The following is a 24657-nucleotide window of genomic DNA, read 5'->3' on the forward strand; positions in this document are numbered from 1 at the left end:
TCTGATGTTCTGGGTCGATTTGATTGAGTTCGGAGTGAAGAGTGTGAGAACGGTTGGAATTTAATAAGCTTTTTATGAAATCTGAGTCGTGTCGCTTGCGCGACGATTTTAAGCTATCTGACCGTTGGATTCTGACCCAATTTCACCCTCCGATCAGGATGGTGGCCCATGCATATCCTAGTGCTTGTGGACTGATCGAGTTTCCGTGACCGTTGAATTGAGTGTGGTCCGCCACGGTTGCTCAAGAGCCGGTCGGTACGAAACTCGGCTGACCTAGATCCATGGTCGGTGAGCTTAAGTCCGACCTTTCGTGGTTATAGGCCCACCGGAAGTGCTTCGTTGGATCGAGAAAGGCGTACTTTGGTTATTACCTAAGTATACCTTGACCATAGGGTTATTTCCATCATTTTAAGGCCTATATATAGTCCTTAAACCCTAGCTCTCATTTCCATACGAATTTTCTCTAACCCTAGCTTGGAGAGAGAGTGGAAAAGAGAGAGTTAGTGAGAGAGATTGGTTGGTGAATCATCTTGATTCTTCCTTGTTCTTCTTCACCTTTGAACCTTCACTTTGAATCGTTCCTCTGACGATTCTGAGTTCTTTTGGGGTAAGTTAACCTAACCCTAACCCGTGTTAGAGCTTAGATTAGACTTGGTGTTGTTGTATCTCATTTCTATCCTTATTTTAGGGTATTCTTGCGCCGTTGACGAAGACAACTCGTCTAAATCATTCTATTCTTTCCTCGCTTAAGGTGCGGACTTTAAGTGTATAGGTTATGGTTTTCAAGGCTTTCAATCCCAGCTTAGTGATTTATTCTTGTTATGGATGAGATTTCACATGTCAAATGTTATGTTTACATTGCTTTCCGATATGCATGTGCTATATTGAGATTTGTGTATTCTAAGTGTATTTATAAAGTACCGTATACGTATAAAATACGCACTTATGTTTGCCATGATTATTGGTCATGTATGTATGCTAGATGCATGTATGACAACTCCTTGATAAAAGGAATTGTCTAAGTGCATGTATTTCAACATGCGTCATGTAGGTTGTTCCATGTATGCTAAGTGTTTGTAGAAATGCATGAATGACCTAAGTGTAATTGATTACACTAAATGCGGGCGTTGAGAAGTGATTCTCAATACTTCTATGGATGCGCATGATTTCCTTATGCATTTACATTCCAAGTTATTTAAATTCAAGCATCTCCTATGCTTACATTTATGTTAAGTTGATATTATTCGATGTGTATGTAACATGATTTGGAGTTATTGTTCCATTATTGTTTTACATTCCATATGAGTATCTGTAGTAGTGTAAGATGTTTGGGACTATGCCTTAGTCCAAGAAATCGGTAATTGACCCTATATTCGTGGTTGAGATTGCTTTCGCCACGTAGGACGTATTAGACGAACCCGAGCCGTATTAGAGTTGGCGGCGGTGGTTTGGCCACGCGAGTGTTTGCGCACTCTATGTCGCTCAATTCAACGTGCGCTCGTGCTAGTCGAGTTCGTCAACTAACCCGATTGTCCGATGTATGTTAACCATGTATGGACGCTACTGCTTGAATCTAGGGTACCGAACTTACCGGTGAAATCCTAATAACCATGGTACCCTGATCCGCAAAGACTCATGAGACGGACATGGTGGTATGGGACACCGTGGTCGAGCTGTCGGCCTACGCTGGTGTGACTAGCCTCCCCGTATTGACAAGTGAGCAACTAAAATCGTGAGACGATTATGGTGGTATGGGACACTATATTCGTGTTGTCGGCCTACATTGATTGGTGACGAGCCCTTTGTAGTGACCTCGAGCATACCCGGATACCGCAAGGAGGTGACGAGCCGATCTGTGGTAGTAAGGGCATGAAAGGCGTGCATTGATTGGTGACGAGCCCTTTGCTACGACCTCAACTATATGATCGTATGAGATGTCTAGGATTGACGACCCTAGTATGGATCACTGTTTGGATGGAGATATGAGGAAGGTATATTAGCTTCCAAATCATGATGTATGAATTGGACTAATAACAACTTGGTAATCATATCCATTCACCGCATTTGCATGTGCTTTGTAGATGTGGCGCACTTTGAGGCGATGTCATGCGTAACGTAAGATGAAGACGCCGAGGGTGTACGCGTGAGGGCACGCATCATATTGCATTCATACCTGCATTAACAAGAGTACTTAGGATTTATTTAATTGTCCCGCTTTATCATTACCTGTTTGATTGAATCGATAACATGTTAACCTTAGTGCCTTATTGTTCCACCGAGTTGATCACTCACTCCCACGTTTCGGGGCGGTGTTTCACACCCACCAGACTCTATCTTAGGCCCCGATGTTGCAGATGTGGATGCGACGTCGAGGCAGAGCGGGAGCTGGATGACGACGTGTCTCCTATATGCAGTTTTCGGACGGGTTCTAGCGAGCCTCGGTGTATGCGCGGGATCTATGGGATTACTATTTTGGGAACTCGAAATGATGTAACTTGTACTTATAAATTTTGATAAATAACACTTTTACACGATCTGGTTGTATATGTAATTCAGGACTTACACTTGTACACATATTTTACTATAAGTCTTCCGCTTGCTTTATTCACTTATCCCTGAATCATATCTGCGTTTTGGCTTAATCTATCCCATGTTTATGTGCTAATACAATCAACATACATCATTCATTAATTATGTTGCATAAGTGATGTTTTGGAACTCGGGAGCTGAGTTATGCTCGACCCCGAATTTCAGGGCGTTACAAGTTGGTATCAGAGCATGATTTGGATTAAACCGGACCTGGGTTATGGTCACACACCGCACGTTGTCACCACTATAGTGTAATTGGGTGCGGGTCTATCATCGCTTTGTGTTTGTGCTCCGTAGTTTCTATCGGCGAAAGTTTCCTGAAAACCTTTACCGAGATCGAGTCTGTACCCTTACCTGATCACACACAGCGACCCGAAACCTGTTCTAGACCCTCTATTAATGAGTGTAGATGGTCTACCCTCCCATTATTCAGTTTTCAACCTTCCAGTAATCGCTTCAGATTTCTGTCAGACTGACCCGATAAGCTTCAAATTACACAAGGGGCCAATCGGGGCATTTTCTGTGGGACCCAGTGGGGGAACCACATCATTTGGACCAAGGAGGACCAGGAGGACCTCGCCAAATCGGCGAGGCATCGCCGATATGTCCAGAGACCGGCGATGCCATTGCCGGTTCGGCGAGGGATCGCCGGTCGCCGGGCCGGGCCGACGCGGGCCGATCGTCCATGAGGCTTGTGTGGCCCACCCCTCCACGGTTTTCATTTTAAAACCCTTCCTTTCATCTATTTCCTTCACAAAACCCTCTTCCAAGCTCTCCTTTTCTTCAACAACCTCTCCAAACTCTCTCAAATCTCTCCCAAATCTTCATCTTCCTTCCATTTTCGTGCAAACCCATCACCCCATTCTCAAATCTTCCATTCCCATTGCTGATTTCTCCATCTTTCCCTCTCATTTGAGCCCTTTCATTCCCTTTTTGGCTCATAGTGTGTGGAAGCTTCACCATCTTCCTATTTCTCTCTTTCTCTCATTTCTCATGGCCCTCTTTGAGATTGTGACGGCCATCTTTTCCATTTCTTCCCTTCTTTCCTTGATGGGGAAGAAGAGAGCGCCCGTGGATGAAGCGGGCCGAGCCGCCCAACCCGTGCACGGAGGCCGAGAGGTGCCGCCGCTAGCACGTCCGCCACGCGCGAGTTCCAGACGAAGCGGGACCTCGATCCTCGAGCTCCTGTCAGTAGGACCTTGTTGGCGGAATTGTCGCATGGAGTCTATGAGGGGCGTAGAGTCCTTTTGAGGCTCATGTTGATCGCGGCTCTTTGGTGAGTTCTTTTTGTTGGAGCGCCTAGAAGGGGCTGGTTGGGGTCCCTTGTTCGAAGGCGAGTATCGCGCGAATGCTAGCACTGTTCGGGCCTTCTATGCCAACATTCTGGAGCCTTCACTGGATCCTGCACTTCAAGATTCCCTGTGGTAGCGGTCGAGTTGGAATTGTCAATGTTGCTTTGATATCCCGACTCTTGAAGGTGCCACTTGGGGAAGTGCATGCCCGCGAGAATGTGAACGGTGTGCGCGAGAGGGATCGCCGCACCCGATCCTTGTGTGGTCGTATGGTCGACAGCCGAATAGGAGTCTTTGGCTTCTCACATGACGGACGACTTCCGCTTTGCTTCACCACATCTTTACGTTCAATGTGTATCCAAGGTGGAGCAACCGCAGAGAGTACGCCCTGATGGTAGATTTTCTATATCGATGGGGCAAGATGCGAAGTTGTGTGTGCCGACGTACGCCCTGCGCCGATTATTCTCATCGCTCGTTCGAGTAGACGGACCGAGTCTCTTCCCTTTGGCCGCCTCATTTGCAAGATCGCACATGAGTTTGGCTATAGGCTTGGAGCCGAGAAGCCGGTCCCTGTTCGTCATCTCAACTTGAGGACCCTTAAGCCGATGGAGGTTGGTTCTGGTCGGCTTGCCTCGGAGGGTGAGGCCGGTCTGAGAGTGATGATGAGAGTTATGCTGATGGTGCGGAGTCTGAGGAAGAAGCAGAGCAAGACGAGGAAGAGAGTGGGGCACGGATTCGAGTGATCGCTCTCCTCCCGTGGTGCAGAGCAGGGCGCAGAGCAGTTGCCAGAGATGCCCGTCTTACACGGCTTGAAGAAGGGCAAGCCGCTTTACGCCAGAGATGGTGGATCTTCGAGGCTTGGTTAAGCACAAGTTCAAGAAGATGTCCGGACTTTGAAGTCTATCCTGTGTTGCTTGCAGGATAAGGGTGCTCCGCCTCCATCTCCCGATTCCGACGAGTAGCATCGTCGTGTCCGTCTTTGCTTTGTTTGGTGTTTCTTTCTGTGTGTAGCCGTTGTTGGCTTGTAGTTGGAGTTGTTGTAGTGTGGTAGCGGTTAGTGGTTGTAGTAGTTGTGGTTGTTTGAAGTGTTAGATGTTGTAGTTTTCATGCTTTCCTAGTCGTGATTCATGTATTGCCGCACTACTTGTATTGCGACGATTTTGATTAATGGAATGCATGTGGTTTGTTTTGGTGTTGTGCTGTTGTGTTGTTGTTGTGTGGATGGATTATGTGACTTAGAATCTGACAGGTTGCATCATTTGATTTAATGTAGGGATGCCTCCTAAGGGTTCGAAGGCTTCGGCCCGTCTTTCTCTGATTGAGTCGCTTGTTGGGGTTCCTCCCTTGAGCGATAGCCAGTCAGGCGGGTCCATCTCGTGCTGGTGTTGGGTCGACACCTATGGCTCCTCCAGTCACACCCTCGGTTCCTGAGCCGAGCCATACACCTTCTTCTGCTTCACCTGTTGATAGGTTTGAGCAGATGATGTTGTTGATGCAGCAGCAGCAGCAGCAGCAGCAGCAGCAGGAGTTCCTCTCCTCCATGGCTGGCATCTTTGCTCAGTCGATAGGGGCGACTCCACCTGTTTCACCTATGCCTCCATCTGGGAGTGCCAGTGCCAGTGCCAGTGCCAGTGCCAGCTGCACATTCGAGCGATTCCAGCGCTTGCGACCTCCTACTTTTGCGGGTTCTCATAGACCCGAGGAGGCCGAGTATTGGATTGACCTCATCTCTAAGATGCTGAGACTGTTGCACTGCTCTGAGGTCGAGCAGGTTGAGCTTGCCACCTTCATGTTTGAGAAGGAGGCCAGTTTGTGGTGGGACAGTGTGCTTCGCACTGTCGAGGAGGACTTCGTGTGGTCGTGGCAGGTGTTTGAGGCGCGCTTCCATGAGAAGTATTTCGGCGACGTACCGACATGAGAAGGAGAGTGAGTTCCTTCGCCTCCGCCAGGAGGGTTGTCGGTTACGGAGTATGAGAACCGGTTTCTTGAGTTGGGGCGGTATGTTCCTTTGATCTGGGCGATCAACCGATGAGGATGCGGCGTTTTTCGGAGGGGGCGAACTGAGATCCGATCGAAGATTTGCTGTGGCAGCATTTCTTCATATGCGGAGCTAGTGAGCATGTCCTTGCGAGCAGAGCAGACGGAGATAGAGCGTCCCGCATGCGAGCACCGATGCCTCCTAGGCCGAGACCGGATTTCCAGGGGTGCACCTTTCCTTGCAAGAGGCCGCGTGTTGATTCTCCTCCAAGGCGAGCGCCGCCCGCCAGCAGATGAGAGCTGATCTCTGAGATGTTCTTATTGTGGGAAGGTTGGGCACTTGGACCGTTTCTGCTTTTCGTATGCGAGCCGGTGGTTTTACTCCACCGCAGAGGGTTAGCCGTCCGATGCCTCGGTTATTTCTCCTCCTCCTCTTCGATCGGCGCCAGCTCATCCATCCTTCGGACCTGCAGTTCCAGGTTCAGCCACCTCAGCGGCCCATGGTTCCTCCCCGAATCAGCAGCAGCTCGTGTTCATGCGCTTTCAGCTGAAGCGCCTATGTCTGACTTGGTGCCGAGGTCCTTTGAGGTGACAGCGCATATGGAAGGTATTCCCGTTTCTGTGCTAGTGGATACAGGGTCCACTACTTCTCTTATTTCTTATGCGGCTTAGGCGTTTGGGTTTGAGATCTGTTCCTATGGAGTGACGCTTACTACCGCTACGGGGATGTCCTCCGCCTTGGGCAAGCGTTGTATGGATTGTTTGGTCGATCCGGGAAGTGGATCGATCCGTGTTGATTTGTTAGTCGCACCGCTTTATCACTACGATGTTATTATGGGTATGGATTGGCTCACGAGGATGCGAGCCGAGATTGATTGTGAAGCGAGATCGGTGACGATCCATGGACCCGAGGGCGAGATTGTTACTTTCCCGGTTCTCAATTACCCTATTCGTATTGATTTTTATTCTTCTCTCGTTGGAGAGTTCGGCCGAGTCGGCGTTGGTTAGTACGCCACATCAGAGTTTGAAGATGTGTTTGAGTCGATTCTGGATTACCTCCTCGGCGTGAGATTGATTTTGCTATCGATCTTATGCAGTGCGGCGCCCATTTCTTTACCCACCTATCGGATGCCTCCGAGTGAAATGGAGGAGTTGAGGAAGCAGATAGATGGTTTGCTAGAATTGGGTTTTATTCGCCCAGTGTGTCTCCTTGGGGAGCACTGCTTTGTTTGTGAAGAAGAAGGATGGTTCCTTGCGATTGTGTATTGATTATCGCAGTTGAACTTCTGGTAATCGTGAAGAATAAGTACCCCTTGCCCGGGATTGATGATCTGTTTGATCCATTGAAGGGGGCACGGTACTTTTCAAAGTTGATGCAGTAAGGGTATCATCAGTTGCGCGCCAAGGATGGGGACGTGCAGAAGACCGCAGGACCAGCTCCGGTCATTATGAGTTCCTTGTGATGTCGTCGGTCGACGAACGCACCGGCCGTGTTCATGGATCGATGAACAGGGTGTTTCGGCTTTCCTGTTTCGATTCGTCATTGTATTTATTGATGACATCTTGATTTATTCACGAGCGGGCAGAGCACGAGGAGCACTTAAGAGCGGTTTTGGGTACTCTTAGGAGCATCAGCTTTTCGCACAGTTCAAGAAGTGTGATTTCTGGAAAGAGGAAGTCAAGTTCCTGGGACATGTGGTGTCCAGCCAAGGTAGCTGCCGTGCAGGACTGGAAGCAGCCTGGTTCAGTTACTGAGGTGAGGAGTTTTCTTGGCCTTGCAGGATAATATCGACGATTTATACAGGACTTCTCGAATATTGCCAGACAGTAGTCGCAGCTGACACGGAAGGAATTGAAGTATGCTTGGAGTCACCAGGCGGAGTAAGCTTTTCAGAAGCAGAAGGACAAGTTGACCTCCTCCCCAGTGCTAGTATTGCGAGCAAGGGGTTAAGTATATTATATATACCGACGCCTCTCGTTGTCCTGGGTTGTGTCCTTATGCGGATGACAGGGTGATTGCTTATGCTTCGCGTCGCTTAAGGAAACACGAAGAGAATTACCCTACGCACGACTTGGAAGTGGTCGTCATCTTCGCATTAAAGCTTTGGAGACATTACCTCTATGGTGTGTAGTTCGATCTCTTTTGCGAGCAAAAGAGCCTTATTTATATTTTCACGCAGCGTGATTTGAATATGATGCAGAGCAGTTGGATTGAAACATTGAAGGACTTCTAGTTCGATGTTTCTTACCATCCTTGTTAGGCGAACCTTGTGGCGGATGCGTTGAGTCGCAAGAAGGCTTTGGAGTTTGCGGCTCCGCCGATGATAGCAGAGTGGGAGATGTTGGAGTTCGTGCGCGATTTTGAGCGAAGCTTACGGTGGTTGAGCCGTATGAGGTTATCGCACACATTCGTGTACGGCCCGTTTCGACGAGAGGATCGTTGCGGCTCGTAGATGATGAGCTTTTGGTGAAGATGAGGCAATGGGTTGGTACAGATGGGAACTCCGACCGGAGTGTTAGTTCTGATGGGGGCCACTTCGTGGCCGGTTATGTGTTCCCGACATCCCTGACTTGAGACGTGAGGTTCTCGAGTTAGCCCATAGTTCTAAGCTTGCGATGCATCCAGTAGCACGAAGATGTATCAGGATATGAAGAGAACTTATTGGTGGGACAATATGAAGGTCCAGATTGCCGAATTTGTTTCTCGTTGTCTCTCGTGCCAGCAGGTCAAGGCAGAGCATCTCCGACCTCCTAGGTTGTTGCATCCCATGACCATAGCTGTATGGATGTGGGATTTCATCTCTTTGGATTTTATTTCTGGGTTGGAGAGGACGAGTAAGGTATTTGACTATATTTGGTTGATCGTCGTTCGATTAACGAAGTCGGCGCATTTCTTACCGATCGAGTCACTTACTCTGCAGACGAGTTGGCTAGGTTGTATATCAAGGAGATAGTGCGTCTGCATGGATTCCCCTGGAGATTGTGTCTGATAGAGACACGCGTTTTACATCTATCTTCTGGACTCGTATCCAGGAAGCGATGGTTGTGAAACTGAAGTTCAGACCGCGTTTCATCCGCAAAAGATGGGCAGACGGAGCGCGTGAATCAAGTCCTCGAAGATATGTTGCGAGCTTGTGTTTTGGAATTTCAAAACTCACATGGGGATTGTCTCCCTGATGCAGAGTTCGCGTATAATAATAGTTTCAGGCTTGAGTATCGGTATGGCTCCCTTCGAGGCGTTGTATGGTCGCCGTGCGAGCACCACATTGTTGGGCGTAAATTGGTGAGCGTAGTTTGCTTGGCCCGCAATTGGTGCAGTGACTTCAGAGAAGGTTGACATCATTCGACGCCGACTTCTAGCAGCACAGAGCAGTAAGAGTTATGCCGATACGAGGCGTCGACCGCTTGAGTTCGTAGTGGGAGATCATGTTTTTCTCAAGGTCTCTCCTATGAAGGGAGTTTTGCGGTTCGGTAAGAAGGGGAAGCCGACGCCGAGATTTATTGGTCCATTTCAAGTTCGGATCGAGTGGGAGCGGTAGCTTACCGCCTTGCTTTGCCCACACCTCTTGCGGGCGTGCATAACGTATTTCATATCTCTATCTGAAGAAGTACGTTCCTGATCCTTCGCATATTATCAGTTGGGAGCAAGTGCAGTTATGAGGATGCCACTTATGTATTGCGACCGACGCGTATTATGGATAGAAAGGAGCAGGTACTGCGTAGCAAGGTTATCCCTCTCGTGAAGGTGTTATGGTCGCATCATGGCGTAGAAGAGGCTACTTGGGAATCTGAAGCTGAGGTCAGGAAGACCTACCCTCTGATCCTCGAGGATTATATGAAGGTATGAATTTCGAGGACGAAATTTTCTTTAAGGGGGGTAGATTGTAACGACCTTGGAAATTTTTGTGCTAATCTTTCCTTAAGTAGTTGTTTTGGGGTAATTAGCGCTTTACTTGATTGCTTGTGAAATTCGCATCAATCACTTTAAATTGTATCTGCATGGCTCTAAACGTGTAGATTAGTGAGCGCTACGTTACTCTGAAATCTGGGATCCATCGCTAAATCCAGTTGTTCTGGGGAATTTTTGGAAGATCTGGATCGGACCTGGACCGCGCGTCGAAAGTCCGATGGCGATGATCTTAGGCTGTTGCGGTCACCGAGTTGGGCTTGATCTTCACCTCGAAAATCAAGTCGATCTGATGTTCTGGGTCGATTTGGTTGAGCTCGGAGTGAAGAGTGTGAGAACGGTTGGAATTTATTAAGCTTGTTATGAAATTTGAGTCGTGTCGCGGGGGCGACGATTTTAAGCTAACTGACCGGTGGGTTCTGACGCAATTTCACCCACTGATCAGGATGGTTGGCCCAGGCATATCCTAGTGCTTGTGGACTGATCGAGTTTCCGTGACCGTTGAATTGAGTGTGGTCCGCCACGGCCGATCTGAAGAGCCGGTCGGTAAAACTCAGGCTGACCTAGATCCATGGTCAGTGAGCTTAAGTCCGACCTTTCGTGGTTATAGGCCCACCAGAAGTGCTTCGTTGGATCGAGGAAGGCGTACTTTGGTTATAACCTAAGTATACCTTGACCCTGGGATTATTTCCATCATTTTAAGGCCTATATATAGCCCTTAAACCCTAGCTCTCATTTCCATACGAATTTTCTCTAACCCTAGCTTGGAGAGAGAGTGGAAAAGAGAGAGTTAGTGAGAGAGATTGGTTGGTGAATCATCTTGATTCTTCCTTGTTCTTCGTCACTTTTGAATCTTCACTTTGAATCGTTCCTCTGACGATTCTGAGTTCCTTTGGGGTAAGTTAACCTAACCCTAACCTGTGTTAGAGCTTAGATTAGACTTGGTGTTGTTGTATCTCATTTCTATCCTTATTTTAGGGTATTCTTGCGCCGTTGACGAAGACAACTCGTCTAAATCAATTCGGCTATTCTTTCCTCGCTTAAGGTGCGGACTTTAAGTGTATAGGTTATGGTTTTCAAGGCTTTCAATCCCAGTTAGTGATTTATTCTTGTTATGGATGAGATTTCACATGTCAAATGTTATGTTTACATTGCTTTCTTGATATGCATGTGCTATGTTGAGATTTGTGTATTCTAAGTGTATTTATAAAGTACCGTATACGTATAAAATACGCACCTATGTTTGCCATGATTTTTGATCATGTATGTATGCTAGATGCATGTATGACAACTCCTTGGAAGAAGGAATTGTCTAAGTGCATGTATTTCAACATGCGTCATGTATGTTGTTCCATGTATGCTAAGTGTTTGTAGAAATGCATGAATGACCTAAGTGTAACTGATTACACTAAATGCGGGCGTTGAGAAGTGATTCTCAATACTTCTATGGATGCGCATGATTTCCTTATGCATTTACATTCCAAGTTATTTAAATTCAAGCATCTCCTATGCTTACATTTATGTTAAGTTGATATTCTTCAGATGTGTATGTAACATGATTTGAGTGGTTGTTCCATTACTGTTTTACATTCCATATGAATATCTGTAGTAGTGTAGGATATTTGGGACTATGCCTTAGTCCAGAAATCGGTAATTGACCCTATATTCGTGGTTGAGATTGCTTTCGCCACGTGGGACGTATTAGACGAACCCGAGCCGTATTAGAGTTGGCGGCGTGGTTTGGCCACGCGGAGTGTTTGCGCACTCTATGTCGTTCAATTCAACGTGCGCTCGTGCTAGTCGAGTTCGTCAACTAACCCGATTGTCCGATGTATGTTAACCATGTATGGACGCTACTGCTTGAATCTAGGGTACCGAACTTACCGGTGAAATCCTAATAACCATGGTACGATCCGCTAAGACTCATGAGCCGGACATGGTGGTATGGGACACCGTGGTCGAGCCGTCGGCCTACGCTGGGGTGACGAGCCTCCCGTAGTGACCGGTGAGCAACTAAACTCGTGAGCCGATTATGGTGGTATGGGACACTATATTCGTGCTGTTGTCGGCCTACATTGATTGGTGACGAGCCCTTTGTAGTGACCTCGAGCATACCCGGATACCGCAAGGAGGTGACGAGCCGATCTGTGGTAGTAAGGGCATGAAAGGCGTGCATTGATTGGTGCGAGCCCTTTGCTACGACCTCAACTATATGATCGTATGAGATGTCTAGGATTGACGACCCTAGTATGGATCACTGTTTGGATGATGATATGAGGAAGGTATCTTAGCTTCCCAATCTTGATGTATGAATTGGACTAATAACAACTTGGTAATCATATCCATGCACCGCATTTGCATGTGCTTTGTAGATGTGGCGCACTTTGAGGCGATGTCATGCGTAACGTAAGATGAAGACGCGAGGGTGTACGCGTGAGGGCACGCATCATATTGCATTCATACTGCATTAACAAGAGTACTTAGGATTTATTTAATTGTCGTGCTTTATCATTACTGTTTGATTAACTCGATAACATGTAACCAGTGCCTTATTGTTCCACCGAGTTGATCACTCACTCCCACGTTTCAGGACGGTGTTGCACACACCAGACTCTGTCTTAGGCCCCGATGTTGCAGATGTGGATGCGACGCCCGAGGCAGAGCGGAGCCGGATGACGACGAGGCCGCCTTCTCCTATATGCATTTTGACGGGTTCTAGCGAGCCTCGGCCTGATTGCGCGGATCTATGGGATTACTATTTTGGGAACTGAAATGATGTAACTTGTACTTATAAATTTTGATAAATAACACTTTTACACGATCTGGTTGTATATGTAATTCAGGGACTTACACTTGTACACATATTTTACTATAAGTCTTCCGCTTGCTTTATTCACATATCCCTGAATCATATCTGCGTTTTGGCTTAATCTATCCCATGTTTATGTGCTAATACAGTCAACATACATCATTCATTAATTATGTTGCATAAGTGATGTTTTGGAACTCGGGAGCTGAGTTATGCTCGACCCCCGAATTTCAGGGCGTTACAGTAACACAAAAGCATAATGAACAGAAACACTTATGGTCAGTCATTGTGAGCAACTGCAAAGCACCTTTCGAAAAAAAACCTGCATGTATTGAGACAGAACTAGTCCAACCTATGGTATGACTTAGCTTATAGGTAATAGATTATTACTACTCCTAATGTAATATTAGACTGTTGGTTACACTATGAAATGTAAGAGGACTGATTTTGCTAAGGATAATTGATCGATAAGATAATTGGTTTGGTTAGTGAGATGTATTTAGATAGTTGAGAATGACTAGTGAGATGTGTTTCCTTTCCGTTTACAATTCTTGCCAGGTGTGAAATGTACTAGCTTGTCAAACTTATTGTGTGGCTTGATTCCAATTGAATAATTTTGACCCCAAGCACTAAAATATGCAAATACGTTAGAATTGAGCACATACGGGTGTTATTTGAGAATAACGGTTATTTATTCAGCCACTCGCGAGATGTTGTTCAAGATAATCAAGCAATTATTGGAGGATAAGGTTCGTCCACCGAAAATGAGTTACACCTTGCATTTTATACAAAAGGACTTCTGTAACACAAAAGCATAATGAACAGAAATACTTATAGTCAGTCATTGTGATCAATTGCAAAACACCTTTCGAAAGAACACCTGCATGTATTGAGACAGACCAACGTATGGTATGACTTGGATTACAGCTAATAGATTATTGTTACTCCTAATGTAAGATTAAACTGTTGGTTGCGCTAAGAAATGTAAGAGGACTAATTTTGTTAAGGATAATTGATTGATGAGATAATTGGTTTGGTTAGTGTGAAACCCTTTGCTTAGTTGAAATCCATTGTTATTTATAGATCTCTTTGTTGTAATTTTGTAGAGGCTTCTTCTCCACGTTCAATCGATAGAAATGGGCTTGAGCGCCACTCTAGCCTTCCATATTCTTCTTGGACACCTGTTCTAGTAATTGCTCTAGCATCATCTTTCTCTCGACCAAATTCTCCTTTCAAGTTTCTAGGTCACGCTACATCTACAGATGATATGTATTACCCAATGAGTGCCAACTATCACTTCTGTGAATGCGCTCTATGTATCCTAGCAGATGTCATGTGTGTTGTATAATCTTTGTGCAATAATATATATCACATTTTACTTGGTTATTCCAAGAACAGAATATATATATATATATATATATATATATATATATATATATATGGTGCAACACTGCCCCACATGTCGCCTCGCCTTTGGTAAAAAAGGTGAGAACAATGTTTGGCTTGCTATCCAATGCATTAAATACAACCACCTTCTTTCCATGTGTCAGGCTCCCCATTATCGGTGTCCCCTTCACTGATTAAAGCTATAGTGGGCAAGTCGTGCCCCTGGTTGTGTAATGTCCCATATTTTCATTATTTTGAATTTTCAAAAACCCTTGAAAACTTTTGCTATGACCACCCTACGTTGTCGCTTATTGACCCTTAACACTCAAAGTGAGCCTATACACGGGTGGTACTGGTAAAGAACCGTACAAATCCGAATAATCAACCTTAGAAAGCCAACGAATTTGCCCGATCACTTAAACATCGAGCTTAGCCTCGGGATTTATTCACGTATGGTTCAAATCTAGTCGACTTATCACTAACTAATTGAGACAACTGTAACTAAATAAAGATCTACCAAGGCCGAGACAAGTAGGGGTCAGATCTTAATTAACAAACCAAATCAATCCAGTTACCCCTTTAGCCTAAAAACCAACGGTTTAGGGTTATTAAGACCGAATTGTCATTTTTGCTAATTATAAATAGGCCACACTATGAATGTAGTTAATTAAATCCTAGTGATTGCGCAAAAGAAATTTTAATACCTAATTCATTACAGAAATGCCCCGATTTTCCGAACAAGCTCTAGACCGCTTATTAGTGGGCCACTAATTCCGAAACTATAGAATAATGTCCACCTCGCTGGGCTTGACGCTCATCGCGGGTGGTAAACCAAGATAGTGCCCAGAATTATTCAACTTGGGCCGGAATCTAAGTGCTTTAAACACACGAATCCCATAGGCTGGAATCTAAGTGCTTTAAACACGCGAATCTCATAGGCCGAAATCTGAAACTTAAGTAAAATAGACATTTCGCTCTTTCGTGAAGTTGTGGCTTTTTGACCGTTATATCACAATCAAACTCGAAGCATGAGTTAATGATATTTCCCTTCTCATATCCATATAGTCACGGCCCCGATCGACCATCGGTGACCGTTAAACAGACTTCTAATCATATCCGTTGATCGGCGCATCCAAATGGCAGGCCGATCATATCTATACATAGATCATCATTAGGGCTAACTATTGGATGGTATATATCGACTTATACACCTCATAATGGGCCCTAGAGGTTAGAAAAATTCTCCCATGGGGCTAGTATAGTAAAAACCCAGCCCTTGGGGCCATTTACACCAAATCTGGCACTATATAAAGGCTTTATTTGGGCACCTCATCTCTCCATACGAATTTACATTTTCTAAAGGAGAGAAAGAGAGAGAGAGAGAGAGAGAGAGAGAGAGAGAGAAGAAAAAGAAGAAGAAGAAGAGTGAAAGTAGGAGTTTGAGGTTTTGGTACTTTTTTTCATCGATTTCCTCCAACTAAGGCCCTGGGCTCGATCATTTTCCTCCACCGAATCCACCCTTCTTGCGATTGAGAGGTAAGAAATAAATCATACTTCATAACCTAGGTTTTTCTAAAATAAATTGCATGAATCTCATGTAAATCTTAGTATTTATATAAGAATTTGTGATTTTCCCGAAATCTCTAACCCTGGGAGCTCAAAATCGGCTATTCCTTCTTAAGGTGCAGACCATTATGCCTAGGTTTCCATTTATTGACCCTTGAGGGTCTCAGTTAATGATTTGTAAATAAGTAACATGTTCATATTTCGTGTTTGATTGTAATATGTGTCATTACTTGTCTATATATGCTCACATGATTGATTGAATTCTAGATTGAATGCGTTGATTTGTTGATGTTCACGTGTTTGATTAAATGCTTCGATGAATATATTACTTTATTGTTGCTCACATGTTTGATGAAATGCCTAAGTGATTGAATTCATTATTCCATTGGTGCTCACATGTTTGATGAAATGCCTAAGTGAATGTATTGCTCTATTGATGCTTACATGTTCGATGAAATGCTTAGGTCGTTGCGTAGTAATATGTATGTTATAATTGCATGATGTAGTATTTAGTTCATAGCGATGCTTATGATTTCTACGATGTTGGGTCGGTCGGTAAATCGCCCAAATCAACGGGTGGCTTGAGTTAGGGCGGCCACCCTAGGTTTATTCGATCGACCTAGGTGAACACGTATAACTGACAGTAGTTGGACTACGTGGGATACTTACACCTAATGCCAGTTACGTCGAGATTCTCCAAGGTCAATCAAATTAGTTCATTAGTCGACTGATCATGTATGTTTACAATGTATGATAAGACCAAATTGAATCTAGGATATCACGTTCCCAATGGGTGGTCCACTCATAATCGTTAGTGCGATACAATCCCCTAAGACTCATAAGTCGGGCATGGTGGTATGGGACACCGTGTCCGAGATATCGACTTGCACTGAGGTGATAAGCTTCCCTGTAGTGACCAGTGAGCACTAATGGAGGTGATACATCATTATTCGAACAGCCCCCGTCAAATTACCCGGTCGATGGTTCCGTACTAGAGTACCGTTCGAATGACTCGGGAGTGAATGGAATTGGGTGATAAGCACTTTTCCTTTATGTGTTTTGGTTTTACGTGACAAACTGGCACCTCGGAACTAAGTGATCATACCCAGTATTGGGTGACGATTCATACCGGGTTGATCCTCATACATTTAGATATTATATCGTACCTTTAGAATTGTTGATTTGTGAGATAAATGGGTGATACCTAAAGTTGGATCAAGGACACTGGTAAGGAATCGCTACGTGCAACAACGAGCCCCATGATTTGGATAAGGACTCGTGATATAACATCGGTATCCTAGCTTCACCAATATGCTGCATGAATTGAACTTAATAATTACTGAACTAACATGATCATTCATCGTATCGCATTGATTAGAATGTGGTGAAACAAGCGTGGTTGTCGCATGTTGAGGGAGTGTTGTCATTTGCGAACCAGGTGGTCGAAGTCACGTGTAAGGGAGTGTTGTTTGGTAAGGGCATGCATCATGTCATATCTTCATATACACATTTAACAAGAGTATTTAGGAAATGTTTGATTTCTTATTTATCATTAATTGTGTTGATTGTATCAATATCATGTATAACTTAGAAATAATGGAACCACTGAGTTAGCTACTCACTCCCACCTGGGACGATATTTTAAAATACCAACCAAATATATTATTGATGAAGGTTCTATCGAGGCCTCCGGCGGGTAAGCTTAGATCGGCTTGCGCCACCACATTGTGCTGGAAGATTTAGAATAAACTGAAAACTTTACACTTTAACCATCTTAAGTATATTGTGGCTTGTATTATCCTCATTAGGGCGAACACTACTTTTCAATTGTACCTTGACTGTTTGCCTTATATTTATTAATTTTTGTTATCTCTACCTTGCTTTGGTTCTACTAAGTTGAATTACGCAACTCTGATTATTCGTGTGCTGACTCAATGTGAATTACAATGAAGACACATGTACATTTTATTAAGTTAATACCTGAAAACTCGAGATCGAAGTCTATGTACTCGGGTGCCGATTTTCGGGGCGTTATAGGTTGGCTGGAGAGATGGGGCATGTTATGCCCCTGATTAGTTGATGCTGGAGATGTTACAGTGGGAAGATTATCCCCCTAGATGTTGATGCGGGTAAGATGTGCCCCCGTCTGATTAGTGATGTGGTGAGGACGAGAATCCAAGCTTCCTCCTTGGCTTCAGGGTGCTGCCCCTGATCCTATCCTTGGTTAAACACTTCCTCCCCTTCTCGGGCTAGTGGCCCCTTCCCTACCAGTCCCAGGATTCTTTCCCATCTGATGGGGGGTAAAGAGCCCAACTTAAGAACAATGGAAAATCCTTTCTCATCGCAGTCTATCCCCTTTGGGTCAATTTTACGTCCTCACAAGGTGTTCTCAGCCTCATGAATTTGATCGGCGTACATAAAAACTTCATCTTCCTTCACTTTTCCTTAAAAGTCAGTTGATATCCTAGTCCCCATTTCCTCTGATTGTAGGTTGTCTCCACTGCCTTAATCTTATAATGATTCTTTGTGTTGTATTTGAGGCTAAGACATTCGGCTGGTGGGAGGACATACTCAACAAGCATTAGATTGGTATTCGCAATTGCATTCACAATCTTGAATTCAAAGTTGTGGTAGGAAATATCGTCCTCTGAGTGTTAGATATCGATAACTGGAATATCTGGCTCCATAGTGGTTAACGGAAGGAGGATGAACTCCGGCTTAAAAAGAATGGCGATCACTTGGTTCTCCCATATATACTTGATCTTTGGTGGATGGTAAAGGGAATGTACTCTACCTTGTGGAGCTAAGGTCTTTCTAGCAGCATATTGAAGGAGGCTAATATGTCTAAGACTTGGAATGCAATGGTTGAGATATCTGGACCAATCTGCACTTCGATGTCAGTCTCTTTCATTCATGTTGCTTGGCCAAAATGAGGATGGCTTGATCCCAAGGCGGATAGCAGTCCTTAGCAAGCACACGGTTAAGCTCGAGCCATTATTGATGAGGACCAAAGGGATATAGAGATCTTTGTAACACACGACTATATTTAGGGAATGTCCATGGTTTCATCCCTCTGGTGGCAGCTCGTCGTCCAAAAATGTAATGGCTCAGGGAGCTAAGAGTTAATGGATCATGAGAGCAACCATTTCGGGTTGCCATGTCATACACAGTGTCTACCTTGTTGCCAATACTTGAGAATATGCCCTTAGGGGATCCTTTGTTTTAGTCATCTCTCCAGATGCACCGCCTGTTAGGGTTCATGTTCCCCACTTCAGCGCACACAGGGTAGTGCCAAGGAACAATCTTATATGAAGATAGCTCATTCCCTTCCAACATTATCGGCTCTTCGGAGGTTGACAGTGGTTACTAGAATGCTAGAGCAATAGTTGATGGTTCTTCATATGGAGCTCTAGCCTATAGGACTACCTTGTTGCCTATGATGTGTCTGACATGACGTGGTTCATCTTCATAGACGACATAAGGTCGAGGTTAAGGGTTGGCTTCTGTGGGAGCAAAGGGGTGGATGGGGAGAACGATTGGCCCGATGATGCATCCTCTCGCTATCATTAGTTGCTGAACGAATGGTCTCTGGGTGTGGGCCAGTTGGTGTGGCTAAGAGGGGGCATTCCATAGGAAGCTTGAGGCTAGGAGATTAGAGTTACTCTTTGTAAGGTTATTGGCTTGAGGGTTGCCCTTGTAGAAGGGCAGGCTCAAAGGTTGGGGGAAGAGCCAAGGGTGCCCCTTGTAAGGTGACAGGCTCGCGGTGGGAAGGAGCACCTTCAATGATTACGAACTCCTAATTATGGCTATCATAGGTTTCCCCTTGTTTGACCGGGATAGTGAGGTGGATGTGAGGAGTATGCCCCTCGCAAGACTATCGGCTCGAATAGCGGATGAGAGTCTGAGGGTGCCCATTGTAAGACCAAAGTTATGTACGATTCAAGGGGTGCCCATAGGAATCTCAAGATCTCAAAAAGCTCTCAAGTTTAAACGATATCAAGACTTCAAGCTCCATTACTTTCAAAGGTTACTCGTCTCTAAAGTTTCAATGTCCTTACTTCACTATTGAGGTATGACTAACTTTAGGTTGACCTTTAGAGTAGGCCATTTTGGATACATAATTCATATGTTTTATATAAGTGAGTTTGGTCTGTTCTAAGACTAGTCCTGGACTTTGTTCAACTAGTCCTAGCACTGCTTCGACCTGTCTAAACATTTCCTGGATCAGTCGTAAGTTTGTTACAAAAATCAGAAATTTTTTGTTAGGTTTCGACTAGTCTTGGGGACTGTTTGACTAGTCGTAGGAACAGTGTCGACTGTATCTTCGACCTATCGTAGACCTACGACTCAAAGAACAGCGTTGAAATTCGGCCACCTACGACCAGTCGAAGGGATCCTACGACCAGTCGAAGGAGACCTACGACTAGTCGAAGGAAACCTACGACCAGTCATGAAACTGCAAAATCTTATCACGCCCGAATTTTTAAATATTTGTTGGTTTTACGACCAGTCGTAGAGGTCTTTAGACCAGTCGAAGGCGTGATTTGCTCACCTATAAATAGAGCACGAATCTCAAAATAAAATAAGAACTTCAAGCTAAATTAATTCGATCTTCTGAGAGATAAGCCGGTGCTCTATATAAGCTAAGTGTGCATATTTAATATTCTCTTTCTTTTGCTTTCTTAATTGATTTTGTTTCTTGTATTCCAATCTAATCTGAAAAGAAGAATTGTTGTTTTCCTTTTTCTGGAATCAAAATCAATTAGAGCTAGCCCTTTTGTTTTAATTTAAAATCTATTAGAACCTAGAACCATTATAAAGTGAGTATTGGATATTGAATTTTGACATTCAAATCTCTACTCCGACTTGGTTCTTCTGGGCTGCTACAACGAAGGAGAAAATCAGGTATTTTACAATTTGTGTAATTTACATTGTTTGGTTTTATTTGAGGTTAAGCCAGAAAAATCTTAAAGTTATTGGTTATCTGAGGAGTACCAGAAAACTTAGAAATGAGGGTTTTTAAATTGTGTAAGCCCTTTGAAAAAGACACAATTGTGAAGGTTTTGGGTGAACCTATAAAAACCTATTTGATAGTAAACGCTAATATCCCCTGTGTGAGGATATTAGGAGTGGAGTAGCATTCTGTGTGGCTGTTGTTTAACAGTTGGTGAACACACAGGCGAACCACTATAATTCTGTGTTGTGGATGTGTGATTTATATTACCTATTTTTTATCATTCAGAATTGTGGAATGTATGTGTGGATGTGAATGTTGTAAATTTTACATTTCAAGCATAGTGGGGAATGTTGTAATAATTTAGATTTCCATTTCAGCATTATATTTTTGTTATCTCTTTATTACTTTGAGCTTCAGTTTCTCTATTTGTTCTAGTAAGGTTGCCCTACCATTTTTATGGTGCATGGTTGTCCTTAGAACTATCAATATTTTGAGCTAGCATTCAGCAGTGTGAATTGATTTATTTATTCAATTCTATCTTTCTATATTTCCGCTGTATTTATCTTGAAATTTGGCATAGTCCTATTCACCCCCCCTCTAGGACATATAGCTTGGCCATTTCAAGTGGTATCAGAGCCTAATAGCTCTCTCTTATTGCTTTTTATTTGGATTTAATTCCTGAGCTAACGATCTAAGGTATATATAAGATGTCAAATTTTGATAGCCTATCAGTCACTAGGCCTCCACCCTTTGATAGTTCCAACTATGCCTATTGGAAAGCCAGGATGAGGATCTTCCTCAAATCCATGGATGAAAGTGTGTGGCTATCCACAGTGAATGAATGGACCCCTCCTACCACTGAAGTAACCGGGATTGATGGTTCAAAATCTATGAAAATTACACCGTATTTCTCTTGGACCACACTTCAGAAAACTGAGAGTAGTGGAAATGCTAAAGCACTAAATGCAATTACTTGTGCACTATCACCGGATGAATTCAAAATAATTATATCTTGTGATTCTGCAAAACATGCTTGGGATATATTGGAAATGACACACGAGGGTACTTCAATTGTCAAGAAATCTAAGATACAAATCCTCCAACTAAATTTGAGGAAATACGTATGGAAGAAAATGAAATGTTCATGGACTTCTATACCAGATTAAATGACATTGTAAACTGTATGTGGGGTCTAGGCGATAAAATTCCTGAAAGCAAGATATGTGCTAAAATACTACGCTCACTTCCTGAACGGTTCAATTCTAAAGTAACCGCAATCCAAGAACTTCGTGATACGGACAATATGAGGGTTGAGGAATTAGTTGGCTCATTACAGACTTATGAGTTAACCTTTAAAGCTCCAAAAGGTAAATCTATTACTTTAAAAATTTCTAAAAATGGTTTTCATGAAAATGATTTAAACTCTGATTTAGAAAGCTCTGAGGATGATATGGCTCTTTTGGTAAAGAGATTTTATAAAATTTTTAAAAGTAAAAAGAGGGTTGATTTTCAAAAAGCATTTGATAAAAAGAAACCTAAACCTAAAACTAGAAAATCATTAAAAGACAGTTAATGTTACAACTGCCATGAGTATAGGCATTTGGCTAACAAATGTCCTAATAAGGGCAAGTCAAAAAAGAAAAGTATGATGACTACTTGGGATGAGTCCTCTGATTCTGAAGTCTTTTCTGAATCAGAAGATTCTGAAACTGAGTCAGGGTGTGATGTTAAAGCCCTTATGACTCTAGCCAAATTCACTTTTTCAGATAATGATGACTCGACTAATGAAGAAAATCTGAATAGTGAATATGAAAATGAAGATGATCTTCAAGATGCTTACAATGCCCTATATAAGGATAGTTGTAAAATTGTTGTGAAATTGAAAATTCAAAAAGAGAAATTTTCTAAACTCAAAGAAATTTATGAATCTCTTGTTTTAGAAAAGTCCCATATTTCAGAGTGTTTTGAAAAGACAAAATGCGATTTAGATTTTAAAACTTCCCAGTTTGAAAATCTTAAATCTGAAAATGAACAACTAAAACATGAAGTCTCTTCTCTCTTGAGTTTAAAGGAAACCTGAAAATATGCCCAAGGTGATCCTAAATTAGAAAAACTCTTATCTGGATCGAAAAAATGTGGCGATCGATCCAGTCTGGGCTATGACAAGAGTATTCCTCTTAAACCGAAGAGTACTTCTCCCACGTTTGTAAAGGGAGAGATCTTAAACTCAAAAGGAAAAGATCAAATGTTTTCTAAAAACTTTAAATCTTTTCAAAAACCTAAAAGACATATCAACTATAAAAAGCAAAACCAAAGTCCTTTGGCAGAAAAGATAGTTGATTTACTTAAGGAGCTTCTAAAGTCTAACTTACTAGGTCATACTTATAACTCTTACTATCGAAAGAAGACCTGCTATCCTCCTAAACCCAAAATGGTTATGAAATGGGTTCCAAAGGTCACTTGCTTGGTTGCCCACACTGCTTTCAAAGCAACAAGTCATTCTAAGTGGTACATAGATAGTGGATGCTTCAGGCATATGACAGGCGACAAGGCTTTATTGACCGATCTCAAAGACATGACTAACGGTTCAGTCACATTTGGAGATGACAGCAACTGCAAGATTATGGGCCAAGGTACGGTTCAACTCTATAACCTTCATTTAATTAAAAATATGTTGTATATTGAAGGACTGAAACATAATCTTTTAAGCATATCTCAGATTTGTGATAATAACCATAGTGTACGGTTTTCTAATCAAAGTTGTGAGATTCTAAACAACAAGGGTTCAGTAATACTAACTAGACGTAGAACGTCTGAAAACTGCTATATTGTTAGCGAATCCAACTCATCTAATCAATCATGTTACATGGTCTAAACAGACGAGACTGATTTGTGGCACAAACGTCTTGGACATGTACATTGCCGAAATTTACATAAATTGAGCAAATGGGAACTTATAAGAGGTCTACCCAAACTACAAAAATTAGATAAAATATGTGGTGAATGCCAGATTGGCAAACAAATAAGGAACTCACACAAAAAGGTGAATTCCAATACCACATCAAGACCACTCGAGCTTCTCCATATGGATCTAGTAGGACCTACCAGGACGGAAAGTCGAGATGACAGAAGATATATCTTGGTAATTGTAGATGACTCTACCAGATATACTTGGGTAGTCTTCTTAAGGGACAAATCAGAAACCTTTAAAGAAGTAAAAAGGGTTCTTAAAAGGATTCAAACTGAAAAAGGTTCTTAAGTCAGCAAGATTCGTAGTGATCATGGATCTGAATTTGAGAATAACGGTTTTGAGAAGTTCTGTAGCGACCAGGAAATATTACATGAATTCTCAGTGCCCAAAACTCCACAACAAAATGGAATAGTTGAAAGAAAAAATAGAGTACTTCAAGAAATGGCTAATGTCATGTTAAACAGTATGAAGCTCTTTAAGAATCTTTGGGCTGAAGCAGTCAATACAGCTTGCTATATTATTAACTAGGTTTACACTAGTAAATGTAATAATAAAACGGCTTACGAAATGTGGTTCGATAAAAAGCCTACTGTCAAATACTTTCAAGTTTTTGGCAATAAGTGCTATATTTTACAAGATCATGAACATCTGGGAAAGTTTGATACGAAGAGTGATGAAGGGATCTTTTTAGGACACTCTTTAAACAGTCGAGCTTATAGGGTTCTGAACGAAAGGACCGGCGTGATTCAAGAATCCATCAATGTGGTCATTGATGATCACTTAAATACACCAGTCTCAAATTCAGACAATGATGAAGTACTAGTAATTAATAAATATGATATTTCATCTAATCAGACTGATTCTGAACTGAGGACTGTTAAAGATCATCCAACCACACAGATTCTTGGAAACCCTCTCACTGGTGTTCGTACCTGTAGACAACTTGAGAATATATGCAATTATGTATGTTTTACATCCCAGATAGAACCATGTAACGTAAAAAAAAAGCTCTTGCTGATGAAAACTAGATTGTTGCGATGTAAGAAGAACTTAACCAATTTGTGAGAAATGATGTTTGGTATCTTGTACCAAGACCTAAAGATAAACACATCATTGGAACCAAATGGATTTTCAAAAATAAGTCTGACGAACTTGGCAATATAATTAGAAACAAGGCTAGACTAGTGGTACAAGGTTACACTC

The sequence above is a fragment of the Magnolia sinica genome, chromosome 2 (genome assembly GCF_029962835.1).
Source record: "Magnolia sinica isolate HGM2019 chromosome 2, MsV1, whole genome shotgun sequence".
NCBI lineage: Eukaryota > Viridiplantae > Streptophyta > Magnoliopsida > Magnoliales > Magnoliaceae > Magnolia > Magnolia sinica.